The 17,004-nt window shown below is 39.7% G+C and overlaps 1 protein-coding gene across 2 annotated transcripts in view; it reads left to right on the top strand.

The window, feature by feature from the left end:
• LOC112154294 (zinc finger MIZ domain-containing protein 1) overlaps positions 1–17,004 on the top strand; it is a 99,902-nt gene that overhangs the window by 22,028 nt on the left and 60,870 nt on the right. For both annotated transcript variants that reach the window (XM_036217053.1, XM_024285141.2), the window contains exon 2: positions 7,879–7,977. The gene's annotated coding sequence lies outside the window, so the exon portion shown is untranslated. The remainder of the gene's footprint in view (positions 1–7,878; positions 7,978–17,004) is intronic.

Raw genomic sequence — 17,004 nt, 5'->3', positions numbered from 1 at the left:
GGCCGCGAGTTTGAGACCCCTGTTTTACACCTTTATGTGGTTTGGTTAGCTCTCACATTAGAGAGAGAAAAAGGACAGATCAACTTAAAAAAAGCAGCATATTGTTTGGGGGTGATATTGCCTGAAATGAGCACAAATTAGAACCTTTTCCTGAGTTCCACCTTTTTAGACAAGTTCCACAAGCCTTTTTTTATTGCTGCTTTACGTCCACTCCACTTATGTTTAGTCTTCCCTTAAGTTTACTGGATAATTAGTCGTCATGAACAGCACTAGGATTATCTAGCCAGCAAAACAACACCTTCATTTTCATGGGTTTGCTTTCTTGGTCCCATATACTGTATAAGAGAACTGGAGCAAGTGAGTATGTTGTCACGGACAGAAAACGGCTTACATCAGGCTAAAATGAAAATAAGTCAAATCATTTGCCATTTTTTGCAATACTGATGGCGCCACTTGCCACGTTGTAGCTAGTAAGCAATGATTTGTCAGAGTCAGTCTGAGTCATCATTTCAATGGCATCCAATCTCACCAATCAACCGTGAGATAGATGGAAGTCCACACCCCTTCCACTTGAAAGCATGCTCTGGAGAATCTGTCAATCAAACATTTTTAATGTATGACGTGAAATCACATACTTTCCTTAATGATATCTGATATATCCGTTTATAACTTCCACTGCAGAGACAATGTTTTAAAAAGTAAGATTAAGAACATAAACATAAGTAATAGCTTATAGCTGAGTAATAGCTGTTTATTTTTCTATAGAAGGCTATGGGATTTTGGCTTCTCTGATCTAGCAAGTACTTCCTATTTGGAGTATGAGGGTGGAAGGGGGGGTCACCTTGTCCAGTTCTCATATACAGTCAATAGTCAATCCTCAAGGTTTGGGGTTTCACACCTGTCAAAAAAGTGGAGCATCTAAGATGTGATTTTATTGCTTTATAAGAAAAGTTAAATAAAAAAAGGCTTATGTGATTAGTTTTGATTTTACAAAACTGTTTGTGGATAGTTGGAACATGATGCCGTTGGAGTTTATTTGTTCTCAGCTTGCAGCTTTTGCTGTGTTTGTGCTGTTTCCCTGTGGTTTTGAACTCTACTTTCCAGACGCCATTGTCTTCACTATGACACAAAAAATACATCAAATGAGAGTCACCTGTCTTTGGCGAGCCCTGGAAAACACAATCTGCCCTTTCCTAAGGCGGATAGTCACTTGAGCTATTAGGACTAATGGTAGCAGCCTGCGATAAGCACAGCTAGCTGATTTCATGACCCAAGCAGCCTGAGCGGAGAGATCATTTCCACTTGTGTGTTTTTCTGCTGATGCATTTAATTTTCATCCTGTCCAGCGCTGTGACAAGAGAGAAACCAAAGAGTGTCAGCAGTAGAGCAAAATAGAAATAGAGTGATGGAGCCTTGGGTGAAATATCGATCAGTTCAACCCAGTGGGGGTAAGCAGTGCAGCTGCTGGGTGTAATTTGTGTCATATCACTCAAAAAATAGCCTTGAAGGGTTAATTCATAAGACAAAAACTCATTTCTACTGACTCAGACTGGTGTTTTTGTTGATAGGAATATAAAAAATCTAAATGAAACCGGACGCACATGACTTAGATTTAAGGCAAACCATTTTGTTTCAATGTATTTTGTACATTTGTAGGAACAGCCTTTTCTTTCAAAGATCTGTTTACAGTAAAATTTTGTCATGGACTTCCTGTTAAAAAAAAACACACTCCTTTCCAAGAAAAATGTTTCAGGGAATTCACAAGTCTCAGCATCTTAATCCATTTCTGTCTTCCTGTTATTATCAGGAACTCTGACTCATCCAGGCTGGTGTCACCATGTTCCCCCAGAGGACTTTTAAACTTTATATTGTCACCTTAGTTCTTTTTTTCCGTGACCACAACACACCTTTGGTTATCATAATAATAAAAGGTGATAGGAAAAGAACATTTTAAGTAATGGGTGTCTTTGTTTTTTAACTGTTATGGGACTAATAGCTTAAATTTACAGTTTTAAGAGCTTGAAATTTCCCAAAATTAAAGTGTTTTCTGAAGTAGACCATAGCACAGATTTTTTTCTTATTTTTATGACTAAGATAATTTACATAAAGGTTTCTGATTATAATACCTTTTCTAATACTGCATTTTATCTGAAGCCACTAGCTTTCAGTTCCCAAATTCTTGCAGATCACTGGAGACTACCATTGCAGCACTTGTGCTCTTCTTTCCACATCTCTGTCTCCGTATTCCGAGTGGCCCACCTAATGCATCGTAATGGTTGACCATTATTTACGCAGGGAATAAACAAAGAGAAGCGAGGAATTGATGGAGTAATCCGCTCTTGCATTAAGCGTCGAGCCGGAGGAGCTGCTGGAAGTGGCCTCCTCTTCATGCCTCTCCAGAAGAGCACAGCTAATGGAAATGGGGCTCATTAAGACACCTTATACTGCGACGCGCCCGAGATCATGACGAATTGCTAATTGATTGTCGTTAGCGTTCTCGCAATGAGACGCTCTGCCTGTTTTCTCATTTGTTATGAACCGCTTTGTTTTCTTCCACCGTCGTCTTTGCCTCATTATTGATCATTTTCTTTCTATTTGCCTGTTTTGCCTTGAGAGTCTGCCGCAGCTGAGTCATCATAATGCTGTTATACCTGCTCAGCAGCAGCAATCATAACCATGTGCACAATTTACCTTCAAATCTGTAATTTGTGCTGTGATTGGGCGATGGAGGCATTTTTAATATCAGTTTCCCCAGCTCTCAAATGAAGTATGTGAAGTGTCAGAGAAAGTACAGGGCACACGGAGAAGATGTGCTGCAACCACCACGGTCATGGTTGGCTGGCATTAGGAGGCTGGAAAATCTTTCCGCTTTCCTCTGGAACAAGCAGACTCTGGCCTTTAATCATTTTCCCCCTCCCAGGAGTAATGCACTCTCTTTATACTGCCTGGAATCCACTGTGTATACTTCTGAAACCACCCTCTCTGCTTGAACATTTCTCTTTTTTTTGTTAATCTGAACCAGAGGAGGAAATAATAATGGAAGGAGATGAAGAACTGTTCTGAAAATGCAAATGCGGGGCATGTCTTTAGACTGATCGGCTCATTAAGGCACACTTCTCTGTGAGAGGCTGCCTTCCCTTTCATTTAGGTAGCACAGAGGCTGGTGAAACAATACAATAACGACCAGGTGACCAAACACCAAGCCCCTATGTTGCACGATTTGGAACCAGCTTTGCAGATAAAGCTGGACGGCGCTCTGTGGTCAGATGGGAACGCGTTTCTTTGGTTTGGCGCTCTGCCAGCCTACACCTCTGTCTCCGTCTCCCATGTGGGAGTCGTGGCCACTTTCTCGTTCGGATGGGGAAATACTGGAAACAAACAGAGAAAAAAAACACAAGCACCCTCTTGGGCGGCACTTGCTTTTCTGAAACAAATTATGCTATAGAGAGAGGAGTGGAGGGAGAAGCAATATTGAAACCATCAATTCAAGCAGCACTCATGAGCATGGACTCCCCTGTTGGAGCAGGAAGACTGAGTAATTTAAAGCGAGACCCTGGTTTTATGTAATTTGAGTTTTCTCTTTGTGATTTGGGCCACCATTTAGTACGAGTGAATTAAATAACAGTCACTTTCAGCATGAGTTATTATTACCAATTGGCGGAAAAAAAACAAGCTTACTAAGGATTGGTTACATTTTTGTGCTCCATTCAACCACCTGCAGTACAAACAAGTAGTACATGAGGAAAAGTTACCCACTGCAGAAGGTAAATTACCTGAATTTGCATGAATGAAAACACATAATTGGTGGGCGCTGTGATGCTGATCTGGCAGCTCTCTGCTTGTGTACAAGTGTATGTTTGTGCTCTGGCATGCCTTTATGTGGTGCGTGTGTGACGCTCAATATACTGTAATTACAACAGCAGTGGTTAACTAGGTGCCTGCATTGGTGTTAATCAGTGCAGACGGAAGATTGGGGGAGCTAACTGAGCTGCTGTCTCATGTCCTCTAAGTGCAGCACAGTGAAAACAATTCTCTGTAAACCCATAATAACCTCCAAAGCACTGCAGTGATGTGCTTGAAGTGACAGCGTGCGACTGTCTAATGCATTTTCTCCATACGGACATCCGCATCTGCAGACATGAAATGATTTTCACTGCACAACTGTTGTATTATTTACAATGAGCCTGGAGTGTTTTATCTCTGTTGGAATTCACTGACTCTTTTTCCACCATTTTTACTGTTAAGACTTCATTTCAGTTGTCTTTGTCGGATGCCTGTTTGTAAAGCACATCTATGTATTTTAGTATCTAAAGTCTATCAAGAACATGGAAGCAGTTCTAAGTTGGCCCAATTTTATAGTAGTGTCTGGTACATTTAAAAAACCTCAAAGAGGTGATTGGGTGGTAAAACATTTTTTTAAAGACTCACGCTTATTTTTTTTAAATTGTGTTTTGGGCATTTTTAACACATTCTTGTGGCCTTTTTCTGATAATGAAAAGCATATTGAAACAAAGTCAAGATTAAAATTGCATTCTGAGTATGTTTTAATTCAAAGTGTAGTGAATCAGGAGCAGAAGAAAAATGCCATCAGAAAAGAGTATATTTGTTACATAAAAAATACAACAGGCGGATCATAGCTCCCTGCTCTGCTCCAACCCCATGAATCCACTTGCAGACAAATAGATCCATGAACGTCTTTATCTTTGTCTTGGTATCTGGCTCAAAACAAGGCTGGATAGTTCCAATATTGCTTGCCATTTTTGTTGCACTGATAATGTTAGGATGGGGCTATGAGGGGCTGTAAGCTTGTGAGAGAGTACGTCAACATAGAACACACCACTCAGAGGCAAATTTCTAACAAGCTACTGACACTCTGCATTAACTATGTCCTAGAAAATGTCAGTCTTTTTAATATGGGTTAAAACAACATAGTCATGATTAAAAGACCACTGGAAATGCTTTTAAACTATCTCAAAAGATGACTTAATTCATCTTTGTCAGATGCTTTTTTGTAAAGCACCTGACACAAATGCTTCTGTATAGTATATGTGTCTATTATAGCACTAAGTAAACATAAAACATACTAAAGGGTGAACGGGAGGCGAATAGTTATGTTTAGGTTTATTTTAAGCCAAAAGTTTCACAAAATGTTTTAAAACAGCATTTAATTTTTAAGAATTGGAGTCTGAAATAATGTCAGTTGCAGTATCTATTACCTTTTTGCTCTTTTATCGCTTCATTTAGGCCCCCAGAAATGTCTGCAATAGCTCTCATGCATCCTCACATGCTTTAAAAGCCAACTGTGGCGACCAGTTAGTATGCATTTCCAGATCAGTGGATGTAATAGCCCTCGGGAGTTTTCCTGTTGGCTCTCCAGAGAGTTCCCCATGGCACTGAGAGCAGATCCAGGTGAGGGTTTCTTCCCAAGGTTTCCCTCTCATTCCATTGTCCAAGCTTGGCAGGTGGCCTCAGGCTCTGCCCCCCACACCTCCAGCTCACATGCAGCAGGCTCCGTGGCCACTTTGAGTAACATGTAGCCAGTAAAACCCGCTGCTCGCCAGGGAGGTATGAGCCTGTCCAGCTCTGGAGTTTGCAGCAACAGAAGGGATTTGGACTCCATGAGGACCCAATTAAACTTGGGAGGGCCTCTCTCAAAGTGTAATAACAATGATAAATGCACCTCTGTGGCCAGCTTAAAAGAGACACGGAGAAAAGGCCCTAATGTGGTAACTTCTGACAGAATTTACTCCAGAATATTGTTTTTTGCAGGATTAGGAGAACAAACTGATCTATCAGTAGCTTAGTTTCATGTTTGTCAACCTTAATTCAGACTTTTTTTGTACTTAAAGTAGAAGAAATAGATTTATGATAGTTGTACATTTTGTGTGTGTGTGTTAAAGGTAATAGGTGATTTAAAAAAGCAAAGAAATAAAAAAAAAATTGCATTTTTAGGGGAAAACAGGAAACTGAAAGCCAACATGTGACTGGTATTTTTTTCCAGAAGAAAGCTTTATTCCCATGTCCCCCCTTAAAAAATCCAAATCTTTACTTTATTTGTAAGGTCAGGAAATGCTGTATATGTTCACGTGGAGCTTTAACACGTAGGTGATGCAGAACTTACAAACAAAAGTGCAGGTCATGTGACCGTGTTGTTGTTTTTGTTTGTTTGGTAGTCATTTAAGGAAAAAACTCCTTTAATTAGACAACAGGCCTCTGTATTTCTGAGGCCTGTTTTTGCACTTTGCCAGCAGTTTATCAATTACTGCTTGTGGTTTCATACTGCCAGTCTGTCTTTGTCTGAGCACTCGAGCCGCCTCCTCATTGCGCTGCAGAGCTGTGTTATTGTACTTAAACAAATCAATTCAGTTGCAGTTGGGTTTTTTTTCCCCTCCATCCCCCGTCATTATGAACTGTTTGCAGTGCAGAGCACATTGATTTTTTTCACAGCCCAGGAAAAACTGTTGATGAATAGCACAGATGTATCTGGGGAGAATCTGGCTTAAAAAAAAAAAATAAATAAAAAAAAAAAGGAGGCACCCAGCGTCAGCCCCTCTCCTCCTCCTCCTCTCTGCCAACCCGTTGAGCCGCCAGCGCTCCTCTTCGTTCGCTTTTCAGAGATCAACACTTCCAGCAGGGGAGAATTGCAGCCTGAAAAAATATTTCAGTCATGTAAAAAAAAAAAAAAAAAGGATTCAAGAAAGCACAAGGCGCTGGGGACCGCCCTCTCCTGCTGAATGTGAAAATATGCCTTGTTGTTAACACAGTTTTTATATTTGGAGCATTAGCCTTGTAATTTCAACCTAAGCATGAGGTCAGGAGAAACCAGAGGAGATCTGGCTGGGGGTGAAATGGCTTATGAACATGCTGTGTATCACCAAGCAGATGCCTTTTGAAAATAATCTTCCAAAACGATCCAGCAGAGGCACAGAAAAGCAACATTTTAGGAGTCAAAATTGTTTGTTTATTCTTTACCTGAGAACTTAAAATAACCTTAAAATAGATTGAGAAAAAATTGCTTACTTTTTACTTTTAAAGACCCATTCTGATCATCTTTCGAGCTTTTTTAAATGTGTTCCTAATAATGATCATGTAGAGATCATGCAGGTTAGAGATTAACCTCCCATTCCACTCCAAGTTGCTGAGAGCTCACTGTTTACAGGCTCTCCCACTTGCTTACAGCCCTTCACAACCCCAACCTAACATTACAGGTACAACAAAAATGACAAGCAATGTTGAAGCTATACATTTGTGCAGTTTTTATCCAGATACCACAAAAAATTACAACAAATTTGGGCCAGATAAACCAATTTGGTTTCTACATATAAGAGCCTGAATCTTTTAAGAGTTTCCACCTTTTTTACTTAAACCAGACAGCTTTTTTTGTTTGAAAATATATTTTTGTTTTTATTTCTGACCTATTAATCATTTAAGTATTGCTGACTCATTCTTTACCTTTGACACACTATCCCAACTACTACAATAAAGATTTTTAAGGATCTGAGTAGCAAGAGCCCTGCCACTATGAATGTATAGGAATGTCCTGTGTTTAAAGGCTTTATTTGTGGATTGGGAGTGAAATGTGACTGCGGTACGGCAGCTAACCTACTCTGTGGCAGATGTTTATGATGCCACGCTGATCATGTGAAGCACTGGCTGCTCTTTTGATTCGTCCTTCATGGGCATAGGAGCGTGAAGGAGCTTATCCGTGCAAAGAGGGAAGAGTGTTGCAGACACAGATGGAAGCCACTTAAAGCCCAAAGAAATGTCTGAGAAGTTAAATCACTGATTTTTATTCCCCCGGAAAAAGAATATGCAAATGTGATAATTCAGCATTTGGAGGTGGATGTTGCATTGATTGATGTGTTTTGTTTTTCTCAGAGGCAGAAGACGTGAATTCCTGGAGTGTTTCCCCTCCTGGCGTGTGAATGGGTGGGGGGGTCCTTCGAGGTGGGAAATCAAGGCTCGAAGACAAAACAGGTGAGTGTTTGCTTGTTTTTCTGTTTTTCTATGCACTCCTGGGGATGGAGAGGCTAAAAGTAGCACAGCTGAATAAGTAGAATGAACTTTAGTCAAAGTCTGCAAACAAATATTAAAATATTTTGTGACAATTTTGTATTCATTACACACGCAGATCGGGCATTGGTTTCCAATTACGTGAAGATATCAACTTGCAACCTTTACGCAACACCTTAATATGTGAATATATTAAGTTATTTTGATGCTTGATGCTTTTTTATGTGTATTTTTGGGTCAACTCCATTGCTAGATAAACTTTCCTGAATTTTAAGTTGAAAGAACTTAGTCACTCAGTTGGAAGCAAAGGAAAAAGTCCATAAAAGTGCATTTTTTTCTAAGGAAACATGCTCACTTATTAACCTTAAAAGACTTTACAGTATGTGCTGGCTCTATGGATTTGGTTTGAAATGTGTACTAGGTAGCCTTAGTGCTAGATATTTTGTGCACATGAGGCATAGATCTAAATGTGTCTATTCTTGGAATGCTACAATTCTTGGTTTAAAACTGAACCGTATGTTACACAGTTGAAGCAAATTAGGAAGTGAATCGTTGCATCCTTTCTGCATACCATTATGTGTTGTTAAAAGTGTCAAACGTGTTCTACTAAATTTTATGGAGGATTTATTATTTATTGTTTTACTACATTAAACCAGGCTTAGTGAATGCATCTGAAAGGTTTTACGTCATTGTAACTTGCTTATTAGCAAAGTAAAAAAAATGATTTTTTAAAATTATAATACACAAGTGATGTTTACAACCAAATTAAGACCGTGACCCAAAAGTCTCAAGAGGACCTGTTGGAACTTGGAAGACAAGCTGGTGGCTGAAAATCATTAGCCGGATGCCAAAAGATTTCAGAGTTGTAGCCACTTTTATTTAAACTTTATTTAGTGTTCAGGATTAGCTTAAAATGTGTAAAAAGAGGGAAAACGCTTATTTCAGCTTTTCTGTAGTTAATTCACATTGATCGTGTAAGGAGTTGAAGAGTTGAAGAGAAATACATGTTTTGACAGAAAGGTTCAAAGCTTAAAATGCAAAAACGAAAACGAAATATCGGTTAGGGTTTCTGGTTAAATTAGTGTTTGAACCAAATCGTGGGAAAAAATGACTCATTGAATCTTGAATCTCTACCATTCTAAATGCTAAGTGCATGATTGGCATTGTAGATTGTCCAACAAAAGCCTTCTTTTTCGCCATCCTGCTCATATCTCTCAAATTTGAAATCCAAAAGTTGCAACCAAAACCTTAGAAACATTACAGAACAGCAGCATTTTAGATGCAACATTGGAGTGCCCGCTGAATATTATAAAAAAGTATAATACACTTTGGGTGTTCCTTTTTGTCTCTGAATTTTCCTAAAGTTTGCAGAGATCATAGCACCATCCTGCCAAAAGGTATAGAAGAACATGAAAATGGGTATCCGGTGGCTTTGTCCGCTCCGACATGTGCTGTCCTCCACCACGCTCAAATGTCTTGGGTAAACATGTGATGGCTGCAGTTTGTGTGTGGCCAGCTTCACAGAACATGTTGATTTCATCAGGAGCTCCCCGGGCCAGTCGGGGAGGAGGGAGGGGTGTGAGGGGGGGCATGCTCTGAGTAACAAAGTGCTTATGTTCCACATTCAATCTGAGCACGCACGCACACGCAAGCGCCAACAGGGTCATGACTGTCCTTTTCATTAGCAAGCCACCATATGCAATCTGTGACTCCCATGTACATTTCTGCTTCCATCAAGAATCATCTGGGGAGGAGAGGGAAAAAATAATTGGTTTGTCGACTGTATTATACAATGCAGCCGTGGATTAGGAATTAGGACATCCAGGACACACGCATACACTCGCAGAATAGATAAGAGGGGTTAATCTTGATTAGAGCCGTGTGAATGCTGCAAAATACGATGCCCTGACAAACATCTGCCCGCCACACAGCTGAGTGGGATAAACCAAAGTGATTATTGTGGAAATGTCAGGCGAGGTAGACAGTGATAGCAAGTGAAATGGATGGGGATGTTATATGAGCGGGACATGACATAAGTGCGGTCGCTTCTCTCACTTCAGTGACAGAGTTTTTCCTCGCACTGTTGCCTTTGTGGAGGAAAGAATACAGCCTGGCTCAATAGAGGAGGGAGTGGAAAAAATGCGTTTAACATCTAGTTTTCTGTTAAAAAAAAAAGCCTGTCAACTTGTGCCTTATTAAAGTTAATGAACAATCTTTCTATGTTTTTTTCTGTTCTTTTTAATTGATTATTAGGCTAGTTCTTTCAGTACAAAGCAGTTTTCACACTTAATTGATGTCTGAAGGTTGCCAGGTCGGTCTTTTTCTTTGTAGCCTCAGTGTAAGCCCTAATGAGTAACTGCTTTTTCTGTGAGATGTGAAGGTGCAGACATTCTGTTAACTTCTCTAAAGGAAAAAGGGGGGAGGAAAAAAAATCCCCTTCCTGTCAGTGGACTCTCTTTCTCTCTGTTCTTGTGAGATCTGGAACTGATAAGTGAGAGGCCTCTGGTAACTGAACAGGAAGGATAGAGGGCCTGGCCTCAGAGCCCCTGCCTCTGCACTCATGTCCCCCCTGCTCACACAAACAAAGAGAGCCGAGTCTGCCACTTAACTTCAAGTTACAAAACATTCAACCCTGTTAGGAGGGTAATCATCACTTGCGGGGTGATATTTAATACAAAATATATTTTTGTTTAATCATTATTAGGGAGGATTGGGTAAAACAAGTAAATTAAGACTTTCACTACTACTTACACTTCCCTTGTTTCTCTGACCATTGTTAACCCAAGGTAAAGCGCCTTAAATAAGCATACAATTTTTTTTAAATGGAACACCTCGAGGTTTGAACAGCAAGCTGTTAAACCGAGAGCAAAGAAAATGTTGCATTGTCTCTGCACACGTGTTTCCCTTGTGCTTCACTAAATAGACCAGGGCATCTTTGATGAGATTATCCGAAAAGGATGGGCGCCTCTGGTCGCAATCTTGACTAAATTCAACCATCTGAAAACAGAAATCTGGAGGAATCGCTGCATAAAGTTATTGGAGAATGAAAGACCAAATACCTCCTGGTGAAGGAATTATATTCAGTTAGAAATAAAGTAATAAGACTTTATTAGAAATTGGAAAAATGTTTGCTTTGAGTAGTTTGTGGACCGTTTTTTCAGACGAGATGTACATATAAATGATTGACATTATAAAATATCTTCTTCTGTTGATCCAGCGATATCAGTGTCATTTGATCCCAATAAGAAATCTCTGAATGAACGGAACAATGAGATCCCAGGATTGTGATGAGTTGAGTGTTCATGGTCGATGCGTATCAGATTCGTGAGTCGTCTGAGCGGAGCCGTGTGAGTAACTGGGCGTGAAGAGATAACACAAGGTTTCCCTCTTGCCGTGTTGGCGATCCATCTATCATCTTATCTTTTAAGGGTATTCCTCAGACTTTAACACACTAATGTGCATTTTCCGTACAGTTCCAATCCATTTTCAAATCCGCAGGCAATTTTTTTCTCTTCTTTTTCAAAGCAAAAGCAGTTCTGGATGGTACTCCCACAAGATAACGTACCAAAGTGACAGCTGAATTATTAGCCTATTACTCACGTTAGAGGAAAAAAAAGGCAGATGAACAAGGCATCTGTCAGGAAGAGCACCTTTTTTTTTAGATAGTCCTCCCTAACTACCACCCAGGAATCTTGTAAGCCTCTCCCACTGATGTAGGAGCTGGAGGGTCAGGGTCAGAGAGCACAGTCGGCCCTATCACCGTGCTCTAGGTTACTGCAAATGACCTGGCTGCCTGTCCTCGGAACAGAGCATAATACAGCAGAACTCAGTGTACTGGACTAAAAATAGATGTGCTGTCATCCTGCTCGGCCATAGACAAATGCAAAAGTCGAGGCTCACCCTTACACATGCCAGCCAAACTGGTGCGAGTCCTCAGAGGTGACCGTAACCGCTGGCAACTTGTCGGAGACATGCCAGAGCGTGTTTGATTGACGGCACAGAAGTGCGTGCGCTTTCAGGACAGATGTTCTCCGCAGTCTGCTCCGATGGTTAAAGAGGAGGCCAATAAATAAAATCCGACTCCAGCATCCCTGTTGGCCTTTCACCCCATCGAACTTTTACATTTCACGTGACTTTGTGTAAGTCGCCTGCCTAGCCTTGTCTTGACAAAAGACACTGGAAAGAAAACTAATTATTAAACAAATGAAGTAGTGCCTGCTTCCTTTGATGCAAAATTAAAGCTGATATATCTCTGCCATATCATCCGGATATAACTTGTCAATTTCCTCCTTGTGATGAATGACCTGACAAAGCTATGCTTCACCAGAATTAATAGAACATCTCTGATATGCTTAAGAAGACAGTGAGTGCTCTACCTTCTTAAAATTCTGCCCCTCTTTCTGCTCAACGCTGGGATTCCACTGAAATGTTTTTTGTCAGCAATTCCAAATTCTAAAGTCTCCTTTAAACAGAGTTTTTTTCTTTCTTTTTAAGACTTTACCCAAAACCTACAAGCTTGACTGAGATTCACGCAGCTCACGATAAAAGCTGTGGCTTTAATGTGTCTGGGTCGAGCTAATGAAAAGATGATAGCGGCAGAGCTGCGGGGCCTCACATTAGTGCTTGAGCTAATTTGACTGCCGTTAAAGTGGCCCAAGTTGGAGGTGTCATTTACAGGAGAATAGCAGATATAAAATCCTATTTGGTGAGCTTTTTAGAGAGCTCTGCATAAATGAATACTCGCAATGTACTAATGATATAGTACATAAAAATTAGGCCAAAATTCTTTGACTCTGAAAGTCTAAATGGGTGTTTTTTTTTTTCTCTCTTCAGAGCAGTTCCACAGCTTAGACCAAATACATTGAAGTACCTGACTTTTCTGACCTGGCTTTTTATGGTATCAAGTTTGCATGTAAAGGATCTGAATAGGTGTAATCCAGAAAAGACCGTTCTTAGTTATTCTAGTTGTGTGATCAGAGTAAGGCCTTAGTCACAACTTATTTTACAGGTGGATTCGGGACTGTCTCCAGGCGAAAAAATGGTCAAACTTGTACGAGATTTGCTTGAAATGTCAAAGTTGTAGACACTTTGTGATCCCATAGAGCAAAAATGATCCTTCAGATTTTTCAATGGGCATGGGCGACAGGTCAAACCAAACAGTTATGCAACACCCAAGGGTAAATAATCATGGTGTGACAGGCAAGTGGTGTGGCTTGCACATTTTTTCAAACCCACTAAACCCTGAGAAGTGATAAGTGCGTGCTCCTTGCGTTGAGCCTAACTGTTAAAATTTAGAAAAATTATTCAATTAGAGTGTAGTTTGTGTTAGCATACTATGGCAGTCCTATGGACACTTATGCAGTCTGTAAAGAGCTAATACATGTACCTTACTAATAACTAATATGTGAGGTAAGGACACTATACGACAGCATCACCCATACGTCATAAGTACGCGAAACTTGCATTAGCCTTATGAATGCTTCGAGATACTCTTACCACATGCAAAACAAAGGTACTTTCCATTATTATGACGTCCCTTAAGGTGGCCACATGAGCCTCAAAGGAACTGTAAGACACATCTGCATTCCCTTTAAGATCCGACCGCTCTTCTCTAAGACCCTCCATGGGCCCAGACAACCCAAAAACCGGCAGCATCCGTGCAGGTCAACATGTGACTAAGGCATAAAAATAAACAGATTTTTAGATATATATCTGTTGTTTGGCTCAGTGCATTGACCAAGTTCAGATTTTGCACAAAACTCGTGGAAAAAATCAGAGCGGTCATCAGTCTCCGAATTGTTCTGACAGTTGCAATGGTTAGAATAAACTGGAGATTCAGGGAAGAAATAGGCTGTCCTCTGTTCTGCCCACTGGCTTATTATGATTTAAGCAAAAGACATTTTAACAGCTGAGTTTCAACTGCCACTGGAAGGAAGGAGAAAAAGTGAATCTGAGCACAGGGAAGCAGACAGCAGGGTCGCCATGAAACATTCATGCACCTGGGGACTCTTTGTAAAAGGAGCACAAGCTGAGCCAGTCCTAAAGGAAAGGGCAGAAGACTTCTAATCGCCTTTTTTGTCTGTTAGTCAAGCTACTTACTCATCCTGCATTAAATATTCATGGGTCCTTTATTTAATGGGAAAAAAAGATATATTTACTGTAGAAATAACTTAATTGTGGTAGATCCAGAACATTTAGGGGTACAGATGTAAGGCTGGGTGTTGCTGAAATTTAGATAGCAGAAAGTCAAGCTTTTATTGTCTCCTAAATTCCTCTAGTAGCACTCACTGTGGGACAGAATAGGCTGTAGGAGAGCAGGATGGCTAGATGAAGACGAGAAAGTAATATTTAAACAGCTGCACTTGTAGAGTCGTCTATTGCTGTCAGTGATCAGGGGGGGTGTCTCGGTGAAGAGATATTTCGGTGTACTCGGCTAGGCCTCAGACAAGCTCCCGCTGCAGTATTGATGTCAGTGCAGCCTCCTGACAGCAGACTGTAAATCACAAGTCACAGTTATCTATAGATTTACAAACACCTGCTTCCTCAGTCTCTATATCGCGGCAGTATTTTATCTATGCGAGCTGAACAAACTGACAGAACCTGCCCAAACTGTTTTGAAAGTCATACATTAGAGAGCCCTATCTGAGAGCTCTTTGTGCACTCCTCAAGCTGAATGCTGCAACTGTGGTTGTGTGAGACAGCGGGTCACATGTCTGCAGTCCTGTGCTAGACTGGCCCTGTGCCTTGAGGTGGTGGATGGCAGCTGACTGCTCTGATTCACTGGGAACTCAACTTGTGAGCTGTGCGCCTCACAATGGATTGACTCATAGAGAGTCAGCACAGGGCTTGTTCACTGTCCATCTCTGCCATTATACTAAAAACGTTTTGTTTGACTTCTTTGTGTCCTCTGTGTTTAAATGGAGACAGTGGGTTTTGGAGGGATTCTTTTAAAGCATATGAGCCGTCGGTTGCTGTCGCTCCCTCAGGTTGTGAGTTTTTTGTCCAGGGGAGGATGTGGACAGCCTGTCAGCCCCCAGCAGCTTCTTTTCACCCACAGTGACACCCACTTCACCACAAACCCTCATAAAACCTGCTGGGTTTGCTAATGATCTCTCACTGGCTTCCTAAGTAACAGTACCACTGGTGTGAGTCAAGGCGAGCATTGATACAGACAAGACTTCATCATCACCGCATTCATCATATGCTAGATCCTTGATCAGATTGGGGTCGGGAGTTACTTTTACAATTTCACAGTAAATACTTCCATTAAATAGCTTTTAACTTGAAATGACACAGTGTGACAACAGAACTCTGACATTGAGGAGTGCTGCAACATAAAGCAACTTCTGTGTCTGCATTAGTCCTGTGGGAATCTAATGGCTTAGTGTCATGTGTGAATTCCATCCATTTGGTTTTGCAATTGAAATCTCACTTGGTTGAACCAATTACCGGTATGTATCTAGCAGTGATTCAGTTTACATCTACACCAAAAAATTCAATGGTTTTCTGATTCCTTGAGTTATCCGATTATGCAGGTGATTGTGTTAACAGTATAATTTGACAACCTTTGATAGATAATGGTAGATGTATATGGATTTAAGAAACATGTCTGTATGATATTCTGATCCTGATATTTTTAAATAATTAGATTTCTGAAGTGATTGTAAAAGTATCTGATCTGATTATTTTACTCCAAGTTATGAGATTTTTGCTTTCAAGTAAACAAGCTCACCTCTCACTTCCAAACCTGTTATTGGCTTTAGAAATGACTAAAACCTTTACAGTGAACTGCCATGGCTGATTAAAGAAATCAAATCAAATCAAATCAATCTTTATTTATATAGCACTTTTCATATAAAAGAATAACACAAAGTGCTTTACAACAAAAGCAAAACAGTATAAATAATGTAAAAAATAACAGATGAATCATAACTTAAGCTCCTTCTGCACAGCTTCTTTTAATTTTGATGGGCTTATAGGTTTCTCTTTCCTGGTTAGGATTTGTACCAAGTGGTTGTGATAGAAATAACTCCTTGTCAAACTATAAAATGTGGTTTTATTGTTTCTTTTTTATTTTTACTGTAGAGCTGTAAAAGTTTTTGGGACAACCTTAAATATTCACATAGCTCTTGTCCTGTAGAAGTGCCAATGTCTTTGTGGTCATGTTATCCAATGGCTTCTATAAAGGGCTGTATTAAGTGAATTTGTTTATGTCATTATGGATAATGATGAGATTACAAAGACCAATCTTTCTACAAAGTTTGACAAATATTTAGGAGAAGCAAGCTTGACAGTTGCTGGAACTAAAATACTCTAGGTTTCACAGTCACCTGCTAACCAAAGGCAAATTTAAACATTTAAAAGTAAAAAAAAAGCTATTTTCTTCAAAGCTGTGATTGCTTTTACCTCTAAATTCATAGATCAAAAAGAATTGTATGTAACAATATTTATTTATAGTAAAGTTGGACGATTTGGAGGGAAGAGTACCTGACTTGACCTTGTAAAAAGTCGTCTTATGTTTGTCAGTGAATTGACCCGGCTTCAGTTAGTTTTCTTTTTTCTTTTTTTTTGTTGTTTTTTGTTTTTTTTAAAGCTTCAAAAATCCAAAAGTTGTGCTTTTCAACTTTCATAAAATCAAGACCAAGGACATAAAATGTTGACAACATTTTAAATAAAAAAAAATCCAACTTATATTTGTCAACTTTGTCGCTGTTTCATAAAGAAAAATCTTATAAAAAGTTAAGAAATAAACTTCCCATTTGCTATTTAGATCAAAATCCACCATAACATTTAAACAAATAAGAAAAAGTCCTCAAATTTGACAGCATAATATAAATTAAAAAAAAAAACCATTGAAACATTTCTATTAGAAAATATTTACATCCTCACTTTTCTTCTAAGCTAAACCTTTGTTGAAAGATATATATATATATTTAAAAGTTAAATGCAATGTAGTTTTTGATCTTCATTTCAAAAATATATCACACATTA

The sequence above is a fragment of the Oryzias melastigma genome, linkage group LG19, assembly GCF_002922805.2.
Source record: "Oryzias melastigma strain HK-1 linkage group LG19, ASM292280v2, whole genome shotgun sequence".
NCBI classification, from domain to species: Eukaryota; Metazoa; Chordata; class Actinopteri; order Beloniformes; family Adrianichthyidae; genus Oryzias; species Oryzias melastigma.
Note: the sequence above shows the minus strand (reverse complement) of the source record. Positions and strands in the feature narration are given on the sequence as shown.